This window comes from Erpetoichthys calabaricus, chromosome 8, assembly GCF_900747795.2.
Source record: "Erpetoichthys calabaricus chromosome 8, fErpCal1.3, whole genome shotgun sequence".
Classification (NCBI taxonomy): domain Eukaryota; kingdom Metazoa; phylum Chordata; class Cladistia; order Polypteriformes; family Polypteridae; genus Erpetoichthys; species Erpetoichthys calabaricus.
This window is the reverse complement of record NC_041401.2, coordinates 11,068,288-11,083,973: the sequence shown is the minus strand read 5'-3', so window position 1 is coordinate 11,083,973 and position 15,686 is coordinate 11,068,288.

Below are 15,686 nucleotides of genomic sequence, written 5' to 3'. Positions count from 1 at the left end.
CCACCAAGACAGAATACATGTGTGTGAATGAGAGGGAGGTCAGTGGAATGGTGAGGATGCAGGGAGTGGAGTTGGTGAAGGTGGAGGAGTTTAAATACTTGTGATCAACAGTACAGAGTAATGGGGATTGTGGAAGAGAGGTGAAGAAGAGAGTGCAGGCAGGGTGGAGAAGAGTGTCAGGAGTGATTTGTGACAGACGGGTGTCAGGAAGAGTGAAAGGGAAGGTCTACAGGACGGTAGTGAGACCAGCTGTGTTATATGGGTTGGAGACAGTGGCACAGGAGACAGAGCTGGAGGTGGTAGAGTTAAAGATGCTAAGATTGGCAATGGGTGTGACGAGGATGGACATGATTTGAAATGAAGACATTAGAGGGTCAGCTCAGGTTGGGAAACAAAGTCAGAGAGGCAAATTTGCGTTGGTTTGGACATGTGCAGAGGAGAGATGCTGGGTATATTGGGAGAAGGATGCTAAGGATAGAGCTGCCAGGGAAGAGGAGGAGAGGAAGGACTAAGAGAAGATTTATGGATGTGGTGAGAGAGGACATGCAGGTGATGGGGGGTAACAGAACAAGATGACGAGGACAAGAAGATATGGAAGAAGATGATCCACTGTGGCAACCCCAAATGGGAGCAGCCGAAAGAAGAAGAAGATTCAAAACATTTCAAAACAACAACTGAATACAACAAAATCATATTACAATTAATGTCACATACAAAAAAATGAACTCAAGCAATTTAAAATAATTTAATTAATTTTACCATATAGAGAATAACAGTGTGCGGTGGGTTGGCACCCTGCCCGGGATTGGTTCCTGCCTTGTGCTCTGTGTTGGCTGGGATTGGCACCAGCAGACCCCCGTGACCCTGTGTTCAGATTCAGCAGGTTGGAAAATGGATGGATGGATGGATGGATGGATGGATGGATGGAGAATAACAGCGTGCTTACCTCCTCTCACAGTAACACACTGATGACGTAACATTAACACAATAAACTGAGTAGGGTAATATAACAGAAAAGAAACAACACAATGAATGTTATCAGGATTTGGTGAAGCTCCGAACAACTAAACGTTTTATTTTATACACCTGTTACACTGACTTAGTCTAAGGGGGTGGCAGGGGGGTGGTAAACATGAATGCTTCTCACTAATGTAACACTAATATTACATTTGCTTTGCCTAAGTTATAAATAAAGACATACAAAATATTTATCAACTTGTATGCAAAATTTCCCACCACAACAGATATACGTGGAGCCACACATTTTTAACCCACATGTCCAGTTCAGAGTAATGAAAAGTCGATGCCTTGACTGGCAGCATTGGGCGTAAGGCGAGAAACGTCCCTGGATGAGCTGCTCAGATTTTGTCAAAACACACAGCCATAGCAGGCAATAGTAGTAAAAAAAAAAAAGTTGAAAGTTCTCTCCATGCTGGAAAAGAAAGAACGTTTCGGCCGACTAGTCCATCAGGTGTGCAACTGAAAAGAAAAGACCAAATGACACATATTGGAGGGGGGCAAAGCCAGGGCAGATGAAAACAGGAGGTGAGAAAAGGCTGCCATTAGTGAAGATGAAGGGAGAGAGTAAAATCCAATCCAACCTCTGCTCCTTAGGGACAAGCTGACAGAGATGGGAGTAGATTCATACCTGGTGGCATGGATCGTGGACTATCTTACAGACAGACCTCAGTATGTGCGTCTTGGGAACTGCAGATCTGACATTGTGGTCTGGTCAGCAGCACAGGAGCGCCACAAGGGACTGTACTTTCTCCGGTCCTGTTCAGCCTATATACATCGGACTTCCAATACAACTCAGAGTCCTGCCACGTGCAAAAGTTCGTTGACGACACTGATATCGTGGGCTGCATCAGGAGTGGGCAGGAGGAGGAGTATAGGGACCTAATCAATGACTTTGTTAAATGGTGTGACTCAAACCACTTACACCTGAACACCAGCAAAACCAAGGAGCTGGTGGTGGATTTTAGGAGGTCCAGACCCCTCATGGACCCCGTGATCATCAGAGGTGACTGTGTGCAGAGGGTGCAGACCTATAAATACCTAGGAGTGCAGCTGGATGATAAATTAGACTGGACTGCCAATACTGATGTTCTGTGTAAGAAAGGACAGAGCTGACTATACTTCCTTAGAAGGCTTCAACATCTGCAATAAGATGCTGCAGATGTTCTATCAGACGGTTGTGGCGAGCGCCCTCTTCTACGCGGTGGTGTGCTGGGGAGGCAGCATTAAGAAGAAGGACGTCTCACGCCTGGACAAACTGGTGAGGAAGGCAGGCTCTATTATAGGCACAGAGCTGGACAGTTTAACATCTGTGGCAGAGCGACGGGCACTAAGCAGGCTCCTATCAATCATGGAGAATCCACTGCATCCACTAAACAGGATCATCTCCAGACAGAAGAGCAGCTTCAGCGACAGACTGCTGTCACCGTCCTGCTCCACTGACAGACTGAGAAGATCGTTCCTCCTCCAAACTATGCGACTCTTCAGTTCCACCCAGGGGGGTAAACGTTAACATTATACAAAGTTATTGTCTGTTTTTACCTGCATTATTATCAATCTTTAATTTAATATTGTTTTTTGTATCAGTAAGGTGCTGCTGGAGTATGTGAATTTCCCCTTGGGATTAATAAAGTATCTATCTATCTATCTATCTAAAACGTTAGTCGGCTATTAAGCCCTAGAGAAATGCGTGAGGTCAGGCTGAGAATCTCCTGATTTTCTTTGAAAAGTGTCTTTCAAGCCCTGTGAAAGAACACAAGCAGAGAGCTCAGTGTGGCTCTGATCTCGGGACGTGGCGTGCTCCACAACTGGCTTTGTAAGGCCTGACATTTTAACAACTCAAACGTGCTCCTGTGACAATCAGCTAAATATCTCGTTGTTTCTTCTGTGTCAATGGCAGGACGCTTCCCACAAGAAGTGCAGCCAATCAGATTCTCAGAGGCCCGCTGACTAATATTGACTTTACCAGCGGACACCAGACACGAGGGTATTGCTGATGACATATTTGCAAGTGAGTGGCACAGCAGCTCCTGTCACGGTTCAAAGCGCATGGTGAGGAATGGACCTCTCCTCTGAGAAGTGAACACGGAGCATGTGCAAGAGTCACACGACCAGCCAGTCAAGTAAAGCAAATACACCCACCCTGCAGACGATTCACCAATCAAAATGCAGTACTCGCTATAGCCCGCCCCCTCTGCTTTTGATGAGTGGAGGTGACAGATCTCATTTCAGGGTGTGTTTCATGTTGTGTGTTGTGTTGCTGAAATAAATAAGCAACCAAAAATGTATTTCATGACACATGTAATTATTAAAATTCATATTGTTATTTATTTGTTATCACATTTCACAGTACTTGTATTTATGTGAGCGTTTATTTCATTTTTGCCTGAAATACTCCTCCATAGCTTTCCAGGTACATCTAAGTGATGTTCATGTTGAGTTACTCTCGTTGAACCCAAGATAGTGTAACAAGTCCTGGGTCCGGACCTCCTAGGAACATGCACCTCAGGTGGGCACACTGTCTGAGGGGGTGGGAACACCTGGAGAAGGGGGCTATGAGACAGCCAGTGAGTGGCAGGCAAGAACTTAGAAGAGCACTTCCATTGGAGGTGTCAAGTCAGCTCGCATGTGTCGCTGCCAGCAAGCCTCGGATTGGACCCTGGACTCGAGTCGGCTCACAGAAAGCCCAAGGAATGAGGAGGCATACATGCTACCTCTGACCCCAAGGAAGACGGATCTGAGTGGCACACATAAAGGGGTAAAGGGACAAGCAGACACATTCCTAAAAAGAAAGATGCCATAGTGGGGTCCTGCTAGATGGCCTACCATACACTGAAGACTTTCAGTTGTTTTCTTTGTATTAGGAGGTTTTACAAAGCACAAAGGACCACTTCAAAGGCAAAGAATCCATGCCAGAAGGAAATGATGCTTGGAGCTACGAGGAACCAGACATGCCAGTAAAGAAGTTGTAATGGGCCGCCGGGTCCCCTGCCCGGCCGTCCCTGCTGCTTATGTTCCGGGGGAGCAGCCATGGACTCCTCAGTACCTCCCCCGGGACACTTGGTGGCAGCCTCCCTGGTTGATGATGATGATGCCTCAGTTTCCCCCAGGGTTTCATGGGAGATGGAGTTCTTCTCAACCCTGTGGGGACCTGGGATGGCTGCCAGGGGGCATGGCAGAGATAGTTAAGCAAAGCTGGTCTAAGCATCGGCCCCACACAGGAGTGCAAATGGGAACAGGTGAGCAAGCACCAGGAGCATAAAAGAAGCCAGCAACCACCACTCAGGACCAGAATTGGGAGGAAGAGGAGGAGTGGTGGTGCCAGCGGAAGGATTGCTGTCTGGACAACAAGGTACTTTGGGACTGTGTTATACCTGTGGGGTTCACGGGGAAGACGTGCCCCACAGGTGAAGAAAAATAAAAGATTTCTGTTCCATTAGACGTGCCTCAGTGTGAATCTGTGCCGGGTCGGATGCTTATAATAATAATAATAATAATAATACTACATTTTATTTATATAGCGCCTTTCCCATGCTCAAGGCACTTACAGAATATAATAAAGAACGGCAGAATATACAGTATATAGCATTGTACAAACCAGACAAATAAATAAAGAAGATTAAGACAGTAAATTCTGAAAAAAAACAGACACCATAATTGATGGTCTCGCACACACACACAGGTTACATGAGCATCTTGACAGAGAAGTAAACTGAGAGAAGGGTAATAAAGTCAAGTAGAGCTAAAAGCCTTCCTGAACAGATGAGTTTTGAGTTGTTTTTTAAAAGAATTCACGGAGTCAGCTGACCTGATTAATTTCGGCAGGTCATTCCAGAATCTGGGCGCTATACAGCTGAAGTGTAGATTAGTGAGGGGCACAATAAGATTACCAGAATCAGAGGACCTTAGTGGGCGGGCAGGCACATAGTGATGGAGAAGGTCACTGATGAAGTTTGGTGCGAGGTTATTTAAGGCTTTGTAGGTTATTAGTAGGATTTTATATTTGATTCTGTAAGACACAGGGAGCCAGTGAAGACAGAGCAGGATGGGTGTGATGTGCTCGCTGCTGCTGGTTCGAGTAAGGACTCTTGCAGCTGAGTTTTGAATAAGCTGGAGCTGTGATATAAGATTAGAAGGGGCACCTGCCAGTAGGGAATTACAATAACCGATGCGGGATGTGATAAAAGCATGGACAAGTTTCTCAGCATTAGAGAAGGAGAGGAAGGAGCGAACACGGGATATGTTACGGAGGTGAAAGTAAGAAAGTTTCTTAATGTGATTTATGTGGGCGGAATAAGAGAGGGAGGAATCAAAAATGACACCAAGATTTTTTACAGTAGAGGCAGGTCTGATGAGATAATTGCCAAGATGGACTGGGAAGAAGCTCATTTTATTAAGTTGCATTTTAGTCCCAATTTGCAGGAGTTCAGTTTTATTGCAATGTAATTTTAAAGAGTTCTGCTCCATCCAGGTTTTAATTTCACTGAGGCAGGTTGTGAGCTGAGAAAGCTCTGATGAAGTTTCACTTTTAACATTGAAGTAGAGCGGAGTATCATCTGCATAAAAATGATAACCCAATCCATAACTACGGATAATATGGCCAAGGGGAAGCATATAAATACAGAAAAGCAGAGGACCGAGGACAGAGCCCTGAAGGCACTATATGATAGATAGATAGATAGATAGATAGATAGATAGATAGATAGATAGATAGATAGATAGATAGATAGATAGATAGATAGATGTGAAAAGGCACTATCATATAGTGCCTTTCACATCTATCTGATAGATGATTTGCATTTGTCATTCCAACAGATGGCATATTGTATTTATCTTTCCATCAGGTGGTGCCTCACAAATATGTGTTAAAAAAAGCATTATTACAAATGTTTGTGATACCCCATCTGTTGGAAAGACAAATGCAGTGTATCTGTCTTTGTTATATTTCATTTGGTAATTAATTTATAAAAGCAGTTTCAATGTTTGTGATGCACCCTCTTTTGGAACGACCACCTTTGCCAAAAAAAATCTGATATAGAATCCCTGCCGTACAAACATTTCTATGCAATTTACCTTTACAAATCACAATCATCTTGTAAATGTGCGTACATGAATGCACCTTGAACCCCACTTAATTCCCACCCTGGATTATGCAGTACTGTGTCAGATGGAAACTGAGAGCCTGATACATAGATACAGTTACTATAGATAGAAATCACTATATAAACAGAAATGAAATGCACTATATGGGATAAATTGAAGTCACTATATGAAGATGAAAGGCACTATATAAGATAGATAGCAGTATATAAAAGGAATGAAAAGAACTAGGTAGACAATGTAAAATGATTCAAGGAACACAGATAAAGAGTTGGTATCCCAGTAAAATTTGAAGGGTTTGAGGGAAATAAACACACCATTATGGAGATGCCTTTGCAGATGCAAGTTCAAAATAGAAGTGAAGCAGGTAGCTGGTTCCCTGGGTTATGGTGATAGATGGCAGAAATGGGCCCGGTCCCCCATCGGAGATGACGTCAGTTATTGAAGAAAGAAAGGAATTAGAAAACATGGCCAACCCCTGGCTCGGCGAGTAACTACAGTCACTAGAACCCTTAAGCTGCCTCCAATATCCACACATGTGACAATACATATAAACTTTGCATGCTGGTTGCAATTTTTGGTTGGTTGGAATTTCACTGCACTCTGCTCACATGTCAGTCCCACTACTTTTAGGACAGTGGAGGCCGAAGCCTGCCCTGGTCCTGGCATCAGGTGCGGTGCAGGAGCAAAGACCATGTGGAGTACTAGTCCATTGTAAGGCCATCTGAAGCCACCGATTAATCAGATGCACGTCTTCTGGATTAAAATAAAAAGTTATTTTATAAATCACTGGAAAATATATCTTCTATAATACGCTACCGTGGCCGTTCGTTTGTCTGTCCAGGATTTTAAATCACCAATAGCTCACAAACTGTTTCACCTATTGACTTGAAATTTGGTACACATACTACGTGACGTCTATCCGCATTCAGGGTGAGGATTTTATTACTCTCGATTTTTATTGTAGAATCAACTTGGCAGAGCGCAGCAGGGCAGCCGTGCAGCGCATGCGTACGAGCGCCGTTCTCATTCCCTACCATCTTCGCTAATCATTCTTGAGGCAGATTGAAGACTTAAGTGCCAGATTAAGTGAAAAATTAAAGAACGTAATTGCAACACAAAAACTAACTTAATCAATTTTAACGCGAAAAGATGCCGACGAAAGGAGAAGCAGTGGGCCGCTACGGTGGAGTAAAGAACTGATCAGGAAGCAACAAGCACATCAACCTCTGAGCAAATGAATGGTAAACGTACAGAGAAAGAAAGGATGAATACTATGAATGCTCAAGTCAAGTGTACTCGTGCAGTGCACCGTTACTTTATATATATTTGTGTAAAGATAGGGACCAACTTAGGAATATGAAGCAGAGCTCTGGCAGCTTTAGAAGTCAGCATTTACCACTGCGCCACAGTAAAGTCAGAGTTAAAACCCTTAAAAGTGGAAAGACGATGCGTGTTCTCTTCTGGCTCCCAACAACCTTATGGGAGCCCTGAACCCAACACCGCCAGTAATGTCACCGAGTTGAGCTGACAAATGGGGACAAATCTCACATGAAGCCAGGAGATATATTCAAAGGTGAAGACGTGCTTTTATTATAACAATCAAAAAAAGTGCAGTGTCCAAAGTTCCATAAAATAAAGGTCCAGCGAGGATAAAAAAAAATAAATGCATAAAACACAAGGTTAATATATGCAGTAGTTAAAACGCAGTCTCTCCTTACTCTCCAGCCCTCCTCCCATTGCACCTTCTGCTCCACGCAGAACCAACAACCACAAGCTCCTTCAGTTAACCTCCGTCTTGGGCCCCTATCAAGATGTCACTGCCAGACCGCCAAGGTCAACTCTCCTCCCTCGGTCCGTCGCGCACCCGCAGTCGCTCCTTAGATCCTTCAGGAGGGCACCTCTCCTGCTCACCCCACTCACTCATACATTCAGTGGGGCGAATCAGCCCCCCAGAGAGCATCAGCATAACGCTCCTTCGCGGGGCCCCAGCTCATGGCATTTCCACCTTCCAGGTGGCCGGATCGTCACCACCCGACTGCTGTTTTTCTGACCTTTTACCGCATCTGTCAGACAGACAGACACAGACAGTCAGTCAGTCAGTCAGTCAGTCAGTCAGTCTCTCTTCTTCTTTTCTCTCTCTCTCTCTCTCTCTCTCTCTCTCTCTCTCTCTCTCTCTCTCCTTCCTTCCTTCCTTTTCCTCCTCCACGATTTCTCAGATTTATATATTCCCCCCGCTCGTATACATCCGTCTATATATACGCACCCACGGGTGCCTCCGTGGACGTATCGCCTTAATCACACGCCGCAGGAAGCCAATGAGGCAAACAAGAACGACCGCACCCACACGTGCAGGTGCGACTCGCTCCGATCACCTCATTAACTCCCCGCGGTCGTGCAATCATGCCCACGGAGAACGGCACGGCTATACGGATTTAAAAACCCACCTTTTTTTTTCGGATGCCGCAGACCCGATATACCAGGGGTAGGCAACGTCGGTCCTGGAGAGCCGCAGTATGTGCAGGTTTTTGTTCCAACCCAGTTTCTTAACGAGAAGTCAATTATTGCTGATGAAGCACATATTGCTTAAGTGACATTTTAATGCTTCATTTTAGTGGTCTCGCTTGTTAAGGTTCTCCAACCTTAATTGCTTATTTCAATCTTAAAACTGCTGCATTCAGTGTTTTAATTGCTCCTTATTAGCAATAAGATGTAAAAGACAAAGCAGCCAGCAGTTCTCCAGCTAGCTTTTTTCCAATTACATCTGTGTGTGTTCATCATACACGGTTTGATTTAATAAAACACTTAATAGAAAAATGTGACAGACTGAAAATGATCTGTTTTAGGCTTCAAATCATTTGGATGATATCCTTGGAAAGGAAAAAAATCTACGATATAAAAGCCTTACATTGCACAGACTAACAAGCCATAAAATTAAATAAGGTCTGAGATTGGCAATGATTGGTTTCTAATTAAGCAATTGGGTTGAATGAAAACCTGTAGCCACTGCGGCTCACCAGGACCGACATTGTCTACCCCTGTTTTACATCTTATTGCTAATAAGGAGCAATTAAAACACTGAATGCAGCAGTTTAAGATTGAAATAAGCAATTAAGGTTGGAGAACCTTAACAAGCGAGACCACTAAAATGAAGCATTAAAATGTCACTTAAGCAATATGTGCTTCATCAGCAATAATTGAGTTCTCGTTAAGGAACTGGGTTGGAACAAAAACCTTCACATACTGTGGCACTCCAGGACCGACGTTGCCTACCCCTGGTCTAGCACACACACACAGACACTTAAAGTATTAATTTAAAACAATGGAGATTTTACCTAATAATATCATAAATTCAAGAACACCACCAGTCTAATCTGAAAAAAGCGACACAGACACATATTACATATTTTAGATTTCATTTTTTCCTGAGGTCGCCATCACAAAATGCTTTAGAAAATTGAAACCAAAATTAACAAAAACAGCAAACTTCAATCCAACTGTAAGCAGGAGTTCATGTCGTGAAGTTTTAATAAAGTTTATTGATGGATTATTTAAGGGAGAAATAATTTGGTGGGTGGAGAAAATAAAAGAAATGTGTTTTTGGGTAGTTCAGTGCTGTATCTCCACCGTTGTGTTATAAAAGAAATAAAATTATAAAGGGCAAAGAGTCCACAAACTGGGGTGACCATCTCTGTGCGCCTTTCCACACATCGAGGCCTCTGCTATGCTACCGAGGTCGCCCGCAAGCCAAGAAGAACCGACGCCGAATTCTAGCGAGGAGAGTGTCGAACTTTCAACAGCCGCTCTCCGTAAGAACCGCATTGGTCAATAGTCTGTTTAACGCTATATAGCGCCCACGCCTTTTCCCAAATGATGGCTATGCAGTTATTAATAGAGTTAACGCCTCATTGAAATTCATTTTTATTTTGTCCTTATTAATATGGCACATTCCTCTTTTACTCTCCCCGTGTCTGCGTGGGTTTCCTCCCACAGTCCAAAGACATGCAGGTTACTGTAGGTGCATAATTGTCCTTAGTGTGTGTGCTTGGTGTGTGTGTGTGTGTCCTGCGGTGGGCTGGTACCCTGTTCAGGATTTGTTCCTGCCTTGCACCCTGTGTTGGCTGGGATTGGCTCCAGCAGACCCCCGTGACCCTGTGTTAGGATATAGCGGGTTGGATAATGGATGGATCATTTACTCACGTGAATCTTTATTTTTCACATCGCGCCTTTCTGCATCTCAAGGTCCTTTGACTTCCAAACCCAAATACTGTACGCCCTTCAGCAGCAAGGAAATGGTGTCGTTTCACTTGAAATCGGCAATGTGTTTAGTTCTTTTTCTTGCTAAATGACACTTGCCACCAAAAACAATCATCAGAACCTTTAAGCGGCCACAGTGCGGAACCACGCAATCAATGAATCATTGTGACCTCGGCTGTGAAAAATGTTCAATGAGAATGCGTGCCAGACGCGAGCCGGCATTTTAATTCACTTTGCAATCGCATCAGCAGCGGTATCAGACGCCGTCTTCCAGCTCACTCTCAGTCTATTAAACATTAACATAATCAATGGACCATAAACTCCAAACCCAATGCTTTATATGGTGGTGAATGGTTGCTGTGATTGCATTTTTAATCTGAATTTTGGAAAAATGAAGAAGAACAGTTCAGTTCAATTTGATGGACAGCCTGCTTCAAATCATCCCATAGATTTTCGATGATATTCAAGTCAGGGGACTGTGACGGCCATTCCAGAACATTGTACTTCTCCCTCTGCATGAATGCCTTTGTAGATTTCCAACTGTGTTTTGGGTCATTGTCTTGTTGGAATATCCAACCCCTGCGTAACTTCAACTTTGTGACTGATGCTTGAACATTATCCTGAAGAATTTGTTGATACTGGGTTGAATTCATGCGACCCTCGACTTTAAAAAGGGCCCCAGTCCCTGAACTAGCCACACAGCCCCACAGCATGATGGAACCTCCACCAAATTTGACAGTAGGTAGCAGGTGTTTTTCTTGGAATGCGGTGTTCTTCTTGTGCCATGCAAAGCACTTTTTGTTCTGACCAAATAACTCAATTTTTGTCTCATCAGTCCAAAGCACTTTGTTCCAAAATGAATCTGGCTTGTCTAAATGAGCATTGGCATACAACAAGCGACTCTGTTTGTGGTGTGAGTGCAGAAAGGGCTTCTTTCTCATCACCCTGCCATACAGATGTTCTGTGTTCAAATTGCGCTGAATTGTAGAACGATGTACAGATACACCATCTGCAGCAAGATGTTCTTGCAGGTCTTTGGAGGTGATCTGTGGTTGTCTGTCACCATTCTCACAATCCTGCTCATATGCCGCTCCTGTGTTTTTCTTGGCCTGCCAGACCTGCTGGGTTTAACAGCAACTGTGCCTGTGGCCTTCCATTTCTTGATTCCATTCCTTACAATTGAAACTGACAGTTTAAACCTCTGAGATGGCTTTTTGTAGCCTTCTCCTAAACCAGGAGACTGAACAATCTTTGTTTTCAGATCTTTGGAGAGTTGCTTTGAGGATCCCATGCTGTCACTCTTCAGAGGAGAGTCAAAGGGAAGGAAGCACAACTTGTAATTGACCACCTTAAATCCCTTTATATCTCATGATTGGACACACCTGTCTATGAAGTTCAAGGCTTAATGAGCTCATCCAACCAATTTGGTGTTGTAAGTAATCAGCATTGAGCAGTGACAGGCATTCAAATCAGCACAATGACAAGGGGACCCACATTTGTGCACAGCCAGTTTTTCACATTTGATTTAATTTCATACAACTAAATACTGCGTCACTAAAAATCTTTGTTCTGAAAACACCGCAGTACTCCTAGGAAATGAAAGACATACCACTGTTATCTCTTTTGTTGAAAGGAGAGTCAATTATTATGCAGGCTGAGAGGGGTTCCCAACCGTTTCCATAAGACTGTATATAAGAATATAAATATTTACATTGACCCTCCCTTGCTCCTAAACAATAAACAAAAGCACAAAACACAAATACAAACACAGATTAGGTACACACAGCAATTGAAAATGTGTCCAAAATAAAGTCTGGCGGTATTGAAACTGTCTGTAGTGATATTGTGCTTCCTCCCGACAACTAAACGACCTCACCGTAAAAGTCCTGGCAATGGCTGGAATGAATTCGAACCCCGGGGTTTCTCGGCTCTGGCTGTCGTGATGTAGGATCGGTAGTTGAAAAAGCAGGCAGTGGAATAAAGCAATAAACAGCAGTGATGAGTCTGTAGATGGATGATTAAATTGTCTTATTTTCCTCTCTCTCTCTCTCTCTCTCTCTCTTCGTAAAATAGAATACTCTTGTATTCTATTTAATCCTGATACTCTGTACAGTACATCCAGAAAGTATTCACAGCGCATCACTTTTTCCACATTTTGTTATGTTACAGCCTTATTCCAAAATGGATTAAATTCATTTTTTTCCTCAGAATTCTACACACAACACCCCATAATGACAACGTGAAAAAAGTTTACTTGAGATTTTTGCAAATTTATTAAAAATAAAAAAAATTGAGACAGCACATGTACATAAGTATTCACAACCTTAGCCATGAAGCTCAAAATTGAGCTCAGGTGCATCCTGTTTCCCCTGATCATCCTTGAGATGTTTCTGCAGCTTCATTGGAGTCCACCTGTGGTAAATTCAGTTGACTGGACATGATTTGGAAAGGCACACACCTGTCTATAGAAGGTCCCACAGTTGACAGTTCATGTCAGAGCACAAACCAAGCATGAAGTCAAAGGAATTGTCTGTAGACCTCCGAGACAGGATTGTCTTGAGGCACAAATCTGGGGAAGGTTACAGAAAAATTTCTGCTGCTTTGAAGGTCCCAATGAGCACAGTGGCCTCCATCATCCGTAAGTGGAAGAAGTTCGAAACCACCAGGACTCTTCCTAGAGCTGGCCGGCCATCGAAACTGAGTGATCGGGGGAGAAGGGCCTTAGTCAGGGAGGTGACCAAGAATCCGATGGTCACTCTGTCAGAGCTCCAGAGGTCCTCTGTGGAGAGAGGAGAACCTTCCAGAAGAACAACCATCTCTGCAGCAATCCACCAATCAGGCCTGTATGGTAGAGTGGCCAGACGGAAGCCACTCCTTAGTAAAAGGCACATGGCAGCCCGCCTGGAGTTTGACAAAAGGCACCTGAAGGACTCTCAGACCATGAGAAAAGAAAATTCTCTGGTCTGATGAGACAAAGATTGAACTCTTTGGTGTGAATGCCAGGCGTCACGTTTGGAGGAAACCAGGCACCGCTCATCACCAGGCCAATACCATCCCTACAGTGAAGCATGGTGGTGGCAGCATCATGCTGTGGGGATGTTTTTCAGCGGCAGGGACTGGGAGACTAGTCAGGATAAAGGGAAAGATGACTGCAGCAATGTACAGAGACATCCTGGATGAAAACCTGCTCCAGAGCGCTCTTGACCTCAGACTGGGGCGACGGTTCATCTTTCAGCAGGACAACGACCCTAAGCACACAGCCAAGATATCAAAGGAGTGGCTTCAGGACAACTCTGTGAATGTCCTTGAGTGGCCCAGCCAGAGCCCAGACTTGAATCCGACTGAACATCACTGGAGAGATCTTAAAATGGCTGTGCACCGACGCTTCCCATCCAACCTGATGGAGCTTGAGAGGTGCTGCAAAGAGGAATGGGCGAAACTGGCCAAGGATAGGTGTGCCAAGCTTGTGGCATCATATTCAACAAGACTTGAGGCTGGAATTGCTGCCAAAGGTGCATCGACAAAGTATTGAGCAAAGACTGTGAATACTTATGGACATGGGATTTCTCAGTTTTTTTATCTATAATAATAAAAGGCAAAGCCCTCACTGACTGACTGACTGACTCACTGACTGACTGACTCACTGACTGACTGACTGACTCATCACTAATTCTCCAACTTCCCGTGTAGGTGGAAGGCTGAAATTTGGCAGGCTCATTCCTTACAGCATACTTACAAAAGTTAGGCAGTTTTAATTTCAAAATTATACGCGTAATGGTCATAACTGGAACCTCTTTTTTGTCCATATACTGTAATGGTAGGCAGCAAGATGGCCGTAGGAGACTGAGTTACGTGTCGCGTCATCACGCCTCCCACGTAATCACGTGAACTGACTGTGAAGTCAGTACGTAGAAAAGAAGGAGGAGCCCGAAAGAGCGCAGAAGAAAACATTCATTACACAATTGACAAGGCAGCGAAACAATAAGAAGCGAGTGACGCATACAAGCATCTTCATAAGACACGAGGTATAAAAAAGCACGGTGTAAACCGTAAGTCTAAATTAACTTTATACAAACGCTCCCGCTGCCGTTTGCAATACCATATTCGCGACATACAAGTTAAATGAGAAGACACGAGGTATAAAAAAGCAGGGTGTAAACCGTAACCTTAACTTTATACAAACGCTCCCGCTGCCGTTTGCAATGCCATATTCGCGAGATACAACTTTAATGAGAAGACACGAGGTATAAACGACAGTTTGCATCACTTTGTAACAGAGTTAAAATTGCTGTAGCGAGAAACTTTTAACTGCCGGGTCTTAGCTAACATTAAATAAACCCGTGGACATCGCAACATCACACAAGAGAGTGGCTCACGTGAAGTGACTGAACGCAGCAGGAGTGATCACTTGCATTAATCAAACCTGTTCAAAAAACACATTACACAATTGATAAGGTAGGAAAAGAATATGAAACAAGGCACGGTATGAACCGTAACTTTACGTTTATAGAAACGCTGCCGTTTGCAATACCATATTCGCCCCTGCGAAGCGCGGTGATTTTGCTATATATATTAAACTATTTCAACCATTGTATGATCTGCTTCTCGCAACTGAAAGAGGGCACCGTGGCAGAAGTTAGCCGACTTGCTCACCAACCACAAGCGTTACCTGGTAGGTAACCACCCATACAATCAGATTGTGAATCAGACTACGAATGCCTGCAATGTAATTACCCCGATCTACATGCTGTCAAATGAACGAACCTCACGCCGTGGCACAACGTTAGGGGCTTCGCCTCTACGTCCGAGGATCGATTCCCATAAGGGAGTGCAGTGACTGTGTACTCCTGATGAGCCCACAATTGTGGCGAAACACGTGTCGCATACTATGCATCTTCAAAGCACGGTGTAAACAGTAAGTTTAAATTGAGTTTATAGAAACGCTCCCGCTGCCATTTGCAATACCATATTAGATGACTTTGTAACAGAGTTAAAATTTCTGGAGCGATACATTTTTAACTGCCGGGTCATGTCGCGTGTTCTTGCGTAGGTACACCAAAAAATGTATACATTTATGCATGTAATGGGCAAACAAAAAATGTACTATACCCGAAAGCACTACAGTAGTACTCAATGTATCTTTACTTCTTAAATGTTAATGTTTTACTGTTTAATAATTTATACGATTCTTATATGTTATTCAGATTCTTTTATCAAAATACCAGTAACAGCGCACTCCACGATAACATGGAGTGAATACACTTCACATGACCATTCATAGTATTTATCCTCTTTCTCTGTACGTTTACGAT